Source organism: Somniosus microcephalus, chromosome 16, assembly GCF_052327205.1.
Source record: "Somniosus microcephalus isolate GS21.2 chromosome 16, FLI_Smic_1.0, whole genome shotgun sequence".
In the NCBI taxonomy this organism is placed as follows: Eukaryota; Metazoa; Chordata; class Chondrichthyes; order Squaliformes; family Somniosidae; genus Somniosus; species Somniosus microcephalus.
Window position 1 is genome coordinate 85379730 of NC_141002.1, and position 15903 is coordinate 85395632.

Here is a 15903-nt window from a genome sequence, read left to right on the forward strand (position 1 = left end):
ATGTTTGTGAAAAGATGACTGCTGCAGAAGTTGTGTGAAGGATGCAATGTTGCACATGGTGAGTGTCAGAGCAAAGAAAATGTTGGTTACTGCATTTTTAAAACATTTACAGATTTCTTTAGCTTACAAGTTTTTAAATCCAACTATATGTCCAGTGCCATGTCATTGGGAGAACCTCTCTCACCAGTGACAGATCACTTCTGTCACCTTACCTGCAGCTGCCATCTATTCCAGCCTATGGAGGGAGTCATTGGAGAGCCTGGGTGCAAGAGGTCACCTTTTTGCAGTGATTGTCAGTGTTTTCAGCATCTCAATGCTGTCAAACACTGAGAAATCAACTGTCAAACTCCATGTGGACGTAGTCCCTTTAAGGAAACCGGCAGATGACGCGTCATCAAATGACATCATCAGACCCGCTTCCTGTTAATTGGCTGGCAAGCCCGCAGGGCGGGCTTAACAAGGTCAATCAAGGGAAAATCACATCTGTAGAGCGGAGGCAGCTGGGGGCAAGACTGAAAGCCGGAAACCAGCTGACCTGCACCCATCCCGACACCGCTGACAAAATCGCGGCCGACTGAGATATGCCACCTAAACCAAAAAGATCTTCCGTAGGTCTGCAGTAAACCATCTGCCAGAAACTAGCTGTGGCAGTTAAGATCACCACTGCTGCAGGGAACTCCCAGACATTCATGGGAATCAGCTACTTTGCTGGTTTGCCTTTTCGCCATCTTTTCTGCACAGTGCAAGAATGGATTACTGCAAAATATATGAAAAGTAAAACTATTTTATTTAATGAATGAGTGCCTGTGGTGTGAGTCTCCAATGCATTTTTCTATGATTTCTTAAATTGCTTCAGGTGACTCTTGTATTTCCACATATTGGGGGGAACTTTCCGGGGGGTCAACGGGCACGATCGGTGGCAGGTCATGTGGGAAAATTGATTTTTTTGACAGCGGGTCAGGACCCCGCTGTGAACCCACCACCACGTGTCTTTACCAAATGTCAGGTCTGTCAGTGGCGGGGAGGCAATTAAGGCCATTATGACCTTGTTAACAGAGCATTAAGAACTATTTTCAGCTCACCGAAAGAGTTTACCAGGTCGCCACAGGGTCCATGCTGCTCGGGGATCATGTCAGATAAGCAGGGCAGGAGTTGAATGGCCATGTCTGAGAGTGATAATATTTCCTGCTGTGTTTTCATTACCTAAATTATGAAAGGCATATGCACAATCATTCTGCGTGGATATGTTGCCATAATACATAGTGCATGGCATAGGATATATGATTATTATAGTAGATACTAAATGGTATGTGTGCATCTCCATCCTCCTGAGGACCAGTTTCTTCTACAGCCTCATTCCCTAATGAAGGTCTCTCATTGCGCAATCCACCATCTGTTCCTTTCCTTGCTCCTCTGTTTAATGGAAAGTTTGTCTTCAAACATGTGAACAACGTCAATTCATAAGAGAACCGGATTTACCGTCTGGGATTAAATCCATTTATTTGAGTATGTAAATATTTAATAAGTTAATTCATAGCTTTGAAAATAATATATAACTTCATTGAGCATACATGTCATTCATTTCCATATTATGAGTGGCTGGGTTGTCAGCTGGAAGTGCATTCATCTGAGTGTATTTTATAATTTTGTAAAAAAACACTAATAAATAACTTTTGTTGAATCTTGAAAATAAAGCAATGCATCTTAATATTTGAACTGCAGTGTTTTATTTATTTGTTAATTCTTGTTTTTTATCTAATATACCCTACTATTCATCTTTATGGTACTGGAATCTACAAATGAAATGGATCTTCAATAATTTGAAAAGATTTGAGGAAGAGTTGAGATGTGGTTTTAATTGACTAATGGAGATGACTTAACAATTATTAAAGCTCCATGATTTTACTATATTTAGTAAGATGAATTTAAATATGGCATCCATTTGGGACAGGTTTTTACCACCTAAAAAGCAGTTTTAGATTTGCATATAAAACACTGAACACTTCGGATTGGGACATTTAAATCTATAAATCCACAATAAAAAAAGTGTTAAAATCCTCTGCTTTTCCTGTCCTGTTCCTACTTTCCTAACTCCGCATTCCCGTTCTTCATCTTTTATAATGTTAACTCAGCGATGGAAATGGGCAAGTTGTTTGTCCTTTGACTTCCTCTTGTTTGAGATCAAGACGAGGCAAAAAGATGAGAAGCAGGCAGAGTAAGCAAGAATTCACAGATAAGGAGGGCGAAGCCTAGGAGCAAAGCAGAATGAGTGAGGATTACATAGGATTACATAGGATATACGGCACAGAAACGGGCCATTCGGCCCAACCAGTCCACGCCGGTGTTTATGCTCCACTCAAGCCTCCTCCCGTCCTTCCTCATCTAACTCTATCAGCATAACCCTCAATTCCCTTCTCTCTCATATGCTTATATAGCCTCCCCTTAAATGCGTCTATACTATTCGCTGCAACCACTCCCTGTGGTAGAGAGTTCCACATTCTCACCATTCTCTGGGTAAAGGCATATCAGACAGCCATTCCTTGTTTGTCGTGAATTTTTTGGTGGAAATGTGGGATTTGCACCCAAATCAGCAGAAAATGTGTTTGTTTTTGTATTGAGTGTTTATGGGAGAGAAATATTTGGACTATTTTTAGATAAAGAGCCAAACTTTCAAATTGAAAACTCAAAGGAAAAGGGCCTCTGCCACCTAAATGAATTATTATATTTTTTGTAGGGACAAACAAGATTTTTTGTTGTTGTTGGTTTCATGTGTTTTTAAATTTAAATGCGCCCCCCTGGCGATGTAAGGTGACAATAGTTTATTTTGTTCTGCAGTCTGAGCCTTTAATGACCCACTAGTGAACCTATAGTGACAAAACAAAAGTTTCAGAATGTGTTTGTAGCCTATTCATAAAAAAGCAAGAGAAAGCTGATGTGCCAAAATTCAATAGTAGATATGTTGGTGCCTCAATGATTTCCACAACGTGCTATCTGCCCTTAACTGTTTACTTCATGCGTTTATATGACCGACATACAAATAGAATCATGGAATAATGCAATTCCAATAACCACATACAACCTAATTTGGTTTATATGTCAGCAAGTTTGTGGCAGGACCGTTATGCTGTGATCAATAAATAACACTTTAAATTAACAATTAAAAATCCAATCAAAATGAATTGCCCAGTAGGGATAGAGAATAATATAGGGGCATAATATATCCTCATAGGGTTATTTCATTAGAGACTGTTGTAATTTATCATAAAAGAATCACAATATATCCATTCTGCTAATGTTGGTTGTACAATCAAATGCCATTCTTTCTCTCTTGCTAATATTGTGGTTCTACCACAAACAAGAAATCTGACAATTAGCAATAAAATTAAATGTGTGGCTACCCCACTGGGGGTATCATTTTGCAGGTGAGTAGGTTAAGGAGACAAGCAATCCCAGCCAATGTTTCCCAGACAGCACATATACAGAGACGGTGAGGTGCGATCATTACTCTGACTGACTTCAAGATAGGATTGGGGGTGGCGGGGGGTGGGGGGGCTGGTGGGGTGGGGGGGGGCGGGGGGTGGTGGGTGGGGGATGGTGAAGGTGAATGCTTCGGCAAGGGTTCAGCCTTTAATGCTGTTAATATTGAAGGCAGAAGCCTACTACTTCAAAAATTCTACCTTTCCTTTACATAAAAAAAATACAAAGACTGCAAATTGTTCGTTTCACATTTTATAGTCTGTACTGAGTCCTGCTGCTGTAATCTAGGCTCAGTACTCAAATACATGACGTTGCACGGACTACTGTTTATTTATGATGGTTGTCAGGGATGTTCCATGGAACCAATGACAAAGAGCTTATCTAAATTCGGGATGAAGGATGGCTTCAGTGGTGAAAGAGGGGAAACGCAGGCAACAATTTCATTAAAACCCAAATAAATAATGTTGTAAGAGAGGGCGAATAGAGAGAAAAAAATGAGAGCTTTTCTGAGGCAACATGCATCTAGTTAGAGAGATTTTTAGTCAAGGTTATGAAGAGAGAAACACTGGGAGAGAAGACAGCGAGGCAGACAGGTACTGTTGAGTGTGATTAATGTTCACATATCTGAGAGCACTGAAGAACTCCTGGAGATAAACAGAGGGAATGAGAAAAAAAATGACAATTTTAGTTGGGATTTCACTTTAATTTGTAGTCATTTTGGTGGTATTTTTATATTCTAAAGTAGGGTTGCTATGTCATTCGTTAGGGAGCAGTGAGGTATTTGATAAAAATTGCATCTGGTATCATAAGCCTCATTAAAATAGTCCAGCAAATGGCATATCACAAGGTGTCTCACTGGTTCAGAGACTATAAACATATGAGAGGAAATCAACATTTCTCTTCGTGTTAATCTTGTGACTGGCTTGTTAGATCACATTGCTTTGAGTATTTTGCTGGCTGATAATTGGTAATGTATGAAATGAAAATCAAGGTTTGCTGTTTCACCCTATAAACAAAAAGATATTAAAATATAAACATGTCACAATGGTAATAGTTTGCACCGATGTTTACAAGAGCCTGTATTGTACGATCAATGTTCAAAAAGCTTCTTTCCCCAGATTAATGCGCAGTACACAAAGATGAATAACATCTTTATTAAAGACGATCACAGAACTGTAGGAAAGGCAGCGTTTTATCTGCCTGAACAGATATAGCTTATGGAACATTGGAGCCCACGATCTACTCTGATCTTTCTTGATATACTCAGTATTGTATTTGAAGGTTAGAACATCAGTTTGTACTTCAAGGTATTTTGAAAACATTATAATTTCAACAGAGTTGTCCTTCATTTAGACCCAGTCTCAGTAAGTTGTATGAAGTTTGAAGTTGTTTTTTATATTATAGAGGGAATCTCAGTTACGCTACTAAACATCAAACTATTGAGCAAGAACTATGATTAGTTTTACCATCCTTCAGACTGCCCGAGAAGAGTTACTAAGCTTCCAGTGTAAGCAAATTAACTCAATTTAGATACATATTTGAGATGAGGAAAGTTACTTGATCTTTTCTTTCGTACAGTAGGTTGCAGCAAGAGATAACTAACAAGCAACTTGTCTCGTTAATTTGATCCTGGCATTTCCTTGGAACACAGAGGAACTAAAAGAAAATTAACTGGATAACAAAAGAACAAGCCACAGATTTCCCATAGTGCAACAGATGCTCCAGCAACCCTGGATCAGTAAGGGAGGGTTAATTCTGCAGTTGAGCATCTACATGCAAGGGATAGAGGGGCTAATTTTCAAGCTTGCTGTCATAATGGTAACCTGGTGGACTAGATTGCCCCTGATTGACTAGATTGTAGAAAATGCCCGATTTTCAATGGAATAAATGGAACAAAAATGGGCGGGTTTTATAAAAGGTGGGCACTCCACGCCATCAGGTTACTGCCAAGGCAGCAAAGTTGAAAATGACCCCTTGTTCCAGATGATGGCACAGTCTGGCAGAGAATTCCACAGACAGGAGAGGTGATGTGCTTTGGCTGTTGGTAACAGATACATAGGAATGTACAGGACCAGAAAAGGCCATTATGGTTCATTTGGCCGGTCATAAAGTTCTAAACTCTATTTCATATTCCTCAATTGCTTCATTTGTCAAAAAAACTATTAGTTCTCTCTTGGATTTGCCAACACTAGCTGCCACCGTGGACATCCTGTGCTGTCTGTTCTGCAAATTCACTACCCTCTGTGTGAAGTAGTTAAGTATGAACTGTTCATCTTCCCTCGTCTGAGCCCAAGTCCATGCTCCTGGTTCCAGAATTTGAGGCTCTGTCAAAGAGTTTCTAGGCATTCACTTTATCTATACCTCTTAGAATCTTGAAAACTTCAATTAGGTCTCCGCTTCAACTTTCTTTTCTCATATGTAATTAATCAATAATCTCATCATTGCTCAGGTACCTGATCCTTGGTATCAGTTTGTTGAAATTCTCTGTACCCTTTCCAAAGCCAGCATGTCCTCATTGTAGTAAGGTGACTAGAATTGTACACAGTACATTTGCACATTCCAGGTGGGACTAAACCAATGCTCACTAGTACCTCCCTGGGATTTGTGTTCTATCCCTTTGGCTATATACCCTAAATGGTGTTTAATTCCATTACTGTTGTCACACTGTGCTGATGGTTTCAATGTGGTATCTACTAGTACCCCCAGATCCTTCCCCTCTTGGCTTTTGTCCTCTAGCCTACTACTGTTCTACTCATATTACCTCTATTTATTCTCCTTTCCAGTCTCCAACATGTCATTTGCCTCATTCAGAGACAGTGGCCACTTGTCAGCACAAATCCCAATTTATCCAAATCCCTCTGTGCTTGGTCTGATTATGCCCTGTAATAGACCCTGTACAATTATTGCATCACCTGTGGCGTTGCTGTTGGTGAGGTGGAGACTACGATTTTGCAAGGGTGTGGGAAGGCACTGTGGGATAGACAGGAGGGTCTGGGGTCTTTTTGACTGCTGTTTCTTAACAGCAGCCAGAAGTTCCTGAAACCAGCAGACGTCCCACAGCTGTAGGCCTCCCAAGGCTTCCAATATACAGCAGCTCGCCAATCTTATCAAATGAAGCACGTGCTCCAATTTTGTGTGTGCCTCTCCCTGACATCATCAGGTGCGTTTTCCAATTCGGCGCACCCCCCCTACCCCCACCCCATTTCATGCCCGTTTCCGGCGCTAGGTGAATTCCGTGCTGCTAAGTTTATTAATAGCATTTACACACCTATAAGGAAGGTTGACAGTTTTTCATTGCAACTGTTGCAGGCTATTTTCTGATTGACTGCTCAGTTATGGTAATGGTAATGCACTCTCGCTCCAAAAATGTGTGAAGAGTAAACTTTTCCATTCCCTCCAGTGCATTAAAAAAGCCCGAGAAAATGGTTTCTCATTTGACGCGCAAATTGGTGTGCTAAATGAAGTCCTTCTTTGGAAGAGATCTGCGGCTGTTCTTATACGGTGGGGTAAATTGTCTGGATCCTGGCCAGTGGTGAGGTAATCCATATGCTGTTGGCGTGTGTTGGAAAATCGTGGGTAATGTGCTTGTGATTTCATCCAATATTTACTGGCGTTAGACAAGGAACAGCAAAATTTAGGCTTTTGTGTAAACATTCCTCCATTTCAGACATTTAAAATTCACGAATGTATACATTGTAGTTCACCTCAGCCATTTCTGTACTGCGCACTATAAACCCTTTAAGAATGAAATAGTATTTGGTGACTGGAATCATTGTGCACCCCTGCTTCCAAGTGATGTCTTGATTCTTGGTTGCAATGAGAGCCAGTTTGCTGTCATTGTAGCAACCAAGTCACCCCAGGCTTCCTTTCCCACAATGCCTGGCATCCTTTGACAAGATTTATAGGGATATGATTTGATGACATCATGATTGTGGCATCTATCCTAACATGGAGCTGTGGCTCTCCCTGACCAGCTGCAGTGTAAATGAGAGCTAATTCAAATTGGCAGGATGTGGCGTGATGAGATAATGTCTCCCCCTTCCCCTCGATCATCACAACTGTTGGTAATTAAAACAAACTGCTCCCAGTAGATGTGGCAAAGCTTTTAATTTCACTACCTTGCCAGACCCTGTTATTACAAACTTGTGGAGACAGGCAAAGTAATTAATCTTTTAAGGATTCATCTTATTGGCAATGATGTAGCTTACGGAACGAGGCAAAACGATGCATTGTAAGGGACTTCTAATAAAAAAAATTCCACAGCTTTTACTGTACATCTTAAATCAACTTTTCACCCCAAGGGATAGTTGGAAAGGAACTGTGGTCACCACAACAGCTCGTAATAACCATATTGTTGTCAGCAGTTCTTTGTGCAATGGTAACCAAATGCGGCTGTTAATCACACAAGTACTGAGATACTTTCTAGTTTGGATTGTAGGGGGAAACATGGATGTTTTATTAAACTGCAGTTCTTTGCAGGAATATTTTCAATAACTAACAAAGTCATGTGTGTTAGATCCGTGGTTCAGTGGATAAATAATTACACGGATGCTGTACATAAACAAACAACAGGTCTTTACTGGAGGAGGGTCATCTCTAGACTGGAGTACAGAGGCATGCGCACAGCGTATATACCGGTGTGGTCACTGCCGGTACTACAGTATACAGGAGCTGTAAAAAGTAGTTCTGACTTAAAGCACATACACTACAATTCCTCCCTTTTTAGATTAATAATACCCCCTTAATATTCAAATAACAATTACATTTTTACATGTACATTCAATAACAAAAAGTCCATTTATAGATTCAGTCTTTGGGGCGGCTTCCTGACCCTTTCGGGATAGCGCCTTTCCAGAGGTTCTTGTTCTTGGTGCAGAGGCGATTCTGACCCCTTTTCATCGGGTAGTTCATCGGGTTCCACTGCTACTGGGTCTGAAGTAGATGCTACCGGTATGTCGGGTTCATCCCCAGGTACTCGAGACATGGGGTTGACGCCTTCCTGTGACGCTAAGATCTGATCGACGTGGCGTCTCACAATGTTCTCCCCGACATTCACTGTGTACATTAATGGCCCCTGCCTTGTACATGTCGTTCCGGGTTGCCACTTCTCTGTTCGATAGTCACGGGCCAAGACTGGTTGGCCTACATTGAAGCTCCTTGTCGGCTTCTCGTTGATGTGCTGGAATTGTTTGTCCTCAACATTTCTTCGCACATTTGGTCTGAGCAAATCCAGACGAGATCTCAACCTTCTGTTAAAGAACATCATGGCCGGGGTCTGGTTGGTAACTGCATGTGTCGCGTTTCGGTAGGCTAATAAAAAATTGTCCATCTTATGCTGTAGTGGAATTTCCTCGTCGCACACGGCCTTTATCACCTTCTTAAAGGTTTGTACGAACCTCTCAGCCAATCCATTGGTGGCTGGATGATACGGGGCGGATGTGTAATGCCTTACCCCATCCCTTTTCATGAATTTTTGGAACTCGTCGGACACAAACTGTGGTCCATTATCAGAGCAGATCTGCTCTGGCAAACCGTTTCTGGCAAATATGGTCTGTAGGACTGCAATCGTTTTCTCTGTAGTGGTTGAGACATCTTTATCACCTCAGGCCACTTTGAATGAGCATCCACTGCTATTAAGAACATTGAGTCCATGAATGGACCAGCGAAATCAATGTGCACCCGTTGCCATGGAGAGGAGGGCCACTCCCATGGGTGTAGAGGGGCATGTGGTGGTGCATTTTGGACCTTCTGGCATCCTAAGCAGCTCTTAGTTAGGTCTTCGATTTGTTGATCGATTCCCGGCCACCACACATAAGCCCTAGCAAGGCTTTTCATTTTCACTCCCCCCAGATGACCTTCATGTAGCTCCTTTAGCACTCTCTCCCTTAACTTGGGTGGAATCACCACTCTGGATCCACACATCACTGTCCCCTGGCATACTGACAGCAGTTCTCTTCTGGATGAGAATGCTGGCAACAGTGAGTCGCCATGTGTTGGCCATCCCCTCACCGTCAATTCATATACCCGTGACAGCGTCGGATCATTGCGGGTCTCCTTCTCTATATCCGCGTTTGTTACTGGTAATCGTTCAATTATCGACGAATAAAATATCTCGATAGGGTCCACTGCTGGTGCTTCCTCCACCGTAGGCAGTGGCAGGCGCGATAGCCCATCAGCGTTCCCATGCTGTTTCATGCCTTTATATTCTATTTCATATTGATTCGCCCCTAGAAACAGGGACCATCTTTGTAACTGCTGTGCAGTCATTACTGGCACGCCCTTCTTAGGATTAAAGATGGAGACAAGTGGTTGGTGGTCAGTCAGCAAGGTGAACTTCTGCCCGTGCAGATAATGGTTGAATTTTTTTACTCCCCATACTAGGCTGAGGGCCTCCCTGTCAATCTGGGCGTAGTTGCGCTCGGCTGAGGTTAGTGACCGAGACGCAAAGGCCACTGGCCTCTCCAACCCGTCTGGGAATTTGTGCGACAGCACCGCTCCAATGCCGTAGGGTGATGCATCACATGCCAAACGAATTGGTAGTGCTGGGTTGAAATGGGCCAACACCTCTTTTGATGTGATCAATTCTTTACACTTCTGGAAAGCTCGTCTACGTTCGTCATCCCACTTCCATGGTACCCCTGTTTGCAGTAGGGTGTTCAGCGGGTGTAGTACCGTAGACAAATTTGGTAAGAACTTGTGGTAATAGTTTACCAGCCCGAGGAACGACCTCAGTTGTGACACATTTTCCGGTGCTGGAGCCTTGACTACTGCCTCAATCTTGTCAGGGGACTTATGTAACCCCTCTTCATCGATGACGTGGCCGCAATACGAGATCTGTTTCTGGAAAAACTCGCACTTGTGGCGATTAGCTCGTAGCCCATATTCCTTTAATCTGGCGAGCACCTTCTCCAAGTTAACGAGGTGATCACCGTCATTTTCGCCCGTGACCAAGATGTCGTCCAAATAACACTGGGTCCCTGGAATCCCTTGCAGGACCTGATCCATCGCCCTTTGCCAGATAGCCGGAGCCGAGGCTACTCCAAACACCAGCCGGTTGTATTGATAGAGGCCTTTATGGGTGTTGATCGTAAGGTAATGTTTCGAAGCTTCTTCTACCTCCATTTGCAAGTACGCCTGGGCTAGATCAATTTTGGTGAAGCGTTTACCACCAGATAGCGAGGCCAAAATATCCTCAATTCGTGGAAGCGGATATTGCACCGTGTGAAGGACTGGGTTCACTGTCACCTTAAAATCCCCACAGATGCGGATCTTCTTTGGTTCCCCAGGCGTATTACTCAATGACCTCTTCATTACAGGGACGATGGGTGTAGCCCACTCGCTCCAGTCCACTTTGGACAGTACTCCTGAACGTTCCAACCCTTCCAGCTCTGCTTCAACCGCTGGTCTGATCGCATAAGGCACTGGTCTGGCCTTCAGAAACTTTGGGCTTGCATAATCCTCTATTTTAATTGTTGCTGTTATTCCTTTTAGTGTTCCTAGTCCCTCCTGGAACACTTCTTTTGCGTCAGTTAGCATTTTTGACAGTCGTCCAGGTGTGACGTCGTCATCCTTTTTGGCCTCCACCTTCAGTGCCTGTATGGAATGCCAATCTAAATGTATCTTCCGGATCCACTCACGTCCTAGCAGTGGTGGTCCTCCATTTGGCAATACATATATATCCATTTTAGGTATTTCCTGACCTTTATATGTCACTTTCACCCTTATTTTTCCTTTGGGGTAGACTTTTTGCCCCGTATACGTCTTCAAGACAATCTCTGTAGCTTTCAAGGGTATGTGTGAAAATAGCTGCTTGTAGTCTCTTTGATTTATGACTGTTAGAGCTGACCCTGTGTCCAATTCCATTTCCACTTGGACTCCGTCTATCTTGAGTGTAACCCAGATAGTCTGGTGGTCCTCTATTTCGGTTACATTATGTAGTTTCAGACAACCCAGCTCCTTGCTTCCGGAGTCTGTGTCACTTTTCTGTTCGTCTGAACCACTGTCCATCACCTGGTGTACCTTTTTGTACTTCTCCTGTGGAGATTTCTTACTGTTGGTTTTCTTCCCAGACCTGCAGACTCTTGCTATGTGTCCTGCTTTCCCACACTGTCTGCACACTTGGTCCTTGAACCAACAATCTTTCTGGTCATGTGTTGTTCTGCCGCAGCGATAGCACTTCCCTGTTCCATAGGTCATTTCGTTGGTGCCATATTCTTGCGGTCTCCATTGTATCTCTGCAGCGCCCCTTGCGGCTGCTTCGTGTGATACTGCCATACTGAAAGCTTTGTCCAGCGTAAGGTCCTTTTCTGATAGAAGCCGTTTCTGGGTTCCTTCACTTTGTAGCCCACACACAAACTTGTCCCTTAACGTATCTGCCAGTCCTGGTCCAAACTGGCAGTATTTCGATAGCTTGCGCATTTCCGTTAGGTACTCAGCATTGCTTTCGTCTTTGTGTTGTTTCCTTTTATGGAACTTAAATCGTTCTGCTATCAGCAGCGGTGTGGGGTTTAAGTGGTCCTGTAGGATTTCTACTATGCTTTCAAAATTCTTGTTTACCGGCTTCTCTGGGGTTATTAGATTTCACAGTAACCCATAAGTTTTTGCACCCGTGGAATTTAACAGAACCAGTGCTTTATTAGCATCTGGCACTTCATTCGCCCTGCAGTACACCTCAATACGTTCCACATATGTCGCCCAATCTTCGACTTCATTGTCGAATGTAGAGATACTGCCACTCTTCGGCATCCTTGGTTGTGCGTTAACTATCATCAATGGCGCCTCCCGCGCTTCCCCTTCTTCTCCGCTGGCACAAAATGGCGTCTCCCGCGCTTTCCTTCCTTCCTGCGCTCGCCCGTCTTCTCTGCTGCAGCTTCGCAAAATGGCGTCTCCTGCGCTCTTCCTTCTCCGCGGCTCAATGGCGCCTCCCGCGCTCTCCCTGCTTCTCCGCGGCTCAATGGCGTCTCCCACGCTCTCCCTGCTTCTCCGCGGCTCAATGGCGTCTCCCCTTGCTTCGCCCCGTGGACCCTGATCAGCCCGTGATCCCTGGCTGTGCTCTGCGCGTTCTTCTCTTGATATTTGCCGACGCCGCTCAGTCTAGAACCCGGCTGTTTCTTACCCTCTCTCTCTCCGGTTTTGCAGTATTTTTCCACGGCGCCGCTCGGTGATCAACCCCCGGCTGCGCCCTGCTCTCTTCACCCTTTTTCTTACCCCGTCGATGCTGCCCGGCTCTCTCTCTCTGCCGTCGGTCGGCTCCAGCCGCCGCTGCTCGGGAAGGGTCTGCTCAGGACCTGTCGTCGGTCTCTTACTGCTCGCTGTGGCTGGGGAACCAAGCCCGGCTCTCCACTGCCTCCCCAGCGAAGTTGGATCTCTGCCTGACTGCTGGGCGGTTGCTCGCGGTCGATGCCCGTGTTCCTGGACTCGACTATTTTTTTGTTTTTTTTGTTTAATGTTGCAGGTAGATTCGCATCAACACTCGTCGCCACTGTTAGATCCGTGGTTCAGTGGATAAAGAATTACACGGATGCTGTACATAAACAAACAACAGGTCTTTACTGGAGGAGGGTCATCTCTAGACTGGAGTACAGAGGCATGCGCACAGCTTATATACCGGTGTGGTTACTGCCGGTACTACAGTATACAGGAGCTGTAAAAAGTAGTTCTGACTTAAAGCACATACACTACAATGTGCAAATTACAAAACAATGCAAGTGTTGCCATTTTAAAGGCATCCGTGTCCTGTCCCTATTAGAAGAGGCGGCCATGGAAATTGTAGGCATGAGCTGCATCAGGAGCAATGCGAGGTTGGAGTTGTTTGGCCACCTGATCCTCTTTTTCTCTTCTCACTGAATTCTCTCCCTCACACAACTCTGCAAGGCAAAGTGGTGCTGCTTTGAGCTGCCACTCACCTATTAACAGCACTAAAGAAGGGAGGACAGCAGAGTCACGGAATGCAGTTAACAATTTACAGAAGGATTTAGATCAGTTATATGGTTGGGCAGACAAATGCCATATGACATTCAATATGTCTGAATGTAAACTATTGCATATTGGATTAAAAAAAAGTAACATTGACGTAAATAGGGAGAATAGAAAATGCACAGGGAGTTTTAGAGGGGCCCTGGGCAGTAACAGTAGACTTTCACTGTCAATGTTGACACAATTAAAAAACATTTTTTTATTCGTTTATGGGGTGTGGGCATCGCTGGCAAGGCCAGCATTTATTGCCAATCCCTAATTGCCCTTGAGAAGGTGGTGGTGGTGAACCGCCTTCTTGAACCGCTGCAGTCCATGTGGTGAAGGTACTCCCACAGTGCTGTTAGGTAGGGAGTTCCAGGATTTTGACCCAGCGACGATGAAGGATCGGCGATATATTTCTAAGTCACAAAGGTGTGTGACTTGGAGGGGAACTTGGAGGTGGTGGTGTTCCCATGCACCTGCTGCCCTTGTCCTTCTAGGTGGAAGAGGTTGCGGATTTGGGAGGTGCTGCCGAAGAAGCCTTGGCGAGTTGCTACAGTGCATCTTGTACACACTGCAGCCACGGTACGCCGGTGGTGGAGGGAGTGAATGTTTAAGGTGGTGGATGGGGTGCCAATCAAGCAGGCTGCTTTGTCCTGGATGGTGTTGAGCTTCTTGAGTGTTATTGGAGCTGCACTCATCCAGGCAAGTGGAGAGTATTCCATCACACTCCTTACTTGTGCCTTGTAGATGGTGGAAAGGCTTTGGGGAGTCAGGAGGTGAGACACTTTTCACAGAATACCTAGCCTCTGACCTGCTCTTGTTGCCACAGTATTTTTGTGGCTGGTCCAGTTAAGTTTCTGGTCAATGGTGACTCCCAGGATGTTGACGATGGGGGATTTGGCGATGGTAATGCTGTTAAATGTCAAGGGGAGATGGTTAGACTCTCGCTTGTTGGATATAGCCATTGCCTGTCACTTCTGTGGCGCAAATGTTACCTGCCACTTATCAGTCCAAGCCTGAACGTCGTCCGGGTCTTGTTGCATGCTGGCATGGACAGCTTCATTATCTGAGGAGTTGCGAATGGCCCTGAACACTGTGCAGTCATCAGCGAACAACCCCATTTCTGACCTTATGTTGGAAGGAAGGTTATTGATGAAGCAGCTGAAGATGGCTGGGCCTAGTACACTGCACTGAGGAACTCCTGCAGCGATGTCCTGGGGCTGTGATGATTGACCTTCAACCACCACAACCATCTTCCTTTGTGCTAGGTATGTCTCCAGCCAGTGGAGCATTTTCCCCCGATTCCCATTGACTTCAGTTTTACTAGGGCTCCTTGATGCCACACTCGGTCAAATGCGGCCTTGATGTCACTCTCACCTCACCTCTGGAATTCAGCTCCTTTGTCCATGTTTGGACCAAGGCTGTAATGAGGTCGGGAGCTGAGTGGTCTTGGCGGAACCCAAACTGGGCATCTGTGAGCAGGTTATTGGTGAGTAAGTGCCGCTTGATTGCACTGTCGATGACACCTTCCATCACTTTGTTGATGATTGAGAGTAGACTGATGGGGTGTTAATTGGCCAGGTTGGATTTGTCCTGCTTTTTTGGATAGGACATACTTGAGCAGCTTTCCACATTGTTGGATAGATGCCAGTGTTGTAGCTGTACTGGAACAGCTTGGCTAAAGGCGCGGCTAGCTCTGGAGCACAAGTCTTCATCACGATAACCGGGATGTTGTCGGCCTTTGCTGTATCCAGTGCACTCAGCCGTTTCTTGATATCTCATGGAGTGAATCAAATTGGCTGAAGACTGGCTTCTGTGATGGTGGGGACCTCAGGATTAGGCCGATATGGATCATCCACTCGGCAATTCTGGCTGAAGATGGTGAAGCAATTAAAAAGGGAAGTCAAATGTTAGTTTTATAACTACAACAGCGGAGTATGAGGTTGACTCTCCTGTACGTTTCCTGCCCTGGGCTGTTTGCATGATGTGGCCACACTCAGGCTCACCCATTGGACAGGCTGTGTGGCAGAAGATCTGGGAGGACGTCTGAGCACAGCTGCAAGCCCTCATTGCAACCTTTAGATCAACCAAATTTAGCAACCTGCCGAAATCCGAAAGTTCCCCGCAGACCTGTGCACCACAGGGGCAAAGCCAGGCTATTGCACCACAACAAAATAAAACAGGATGCCGGGAATACATTCCCCTCACTCCCCCCCACCCCACATCATTATCATCTGAACGATAGGACTTGTTACGTTCAGCAAGGAAAGGCCCGAGGAAATCTGCAGTCATCATTGGGGGCGGCCGAGTGGGTGTGGCGCAGGTTATGGTGGTGGAGGCCTTATCTAACAGGTCTCTGCCCATTTCCTTCTTTATTGTGACTGGGAAACAATGTTTGCCTCGGTGCAGTGAAGAGGAAAATCTACGTTTAAACGTCTATCTGGGTTATGCGGAGGCTTTATAACACAC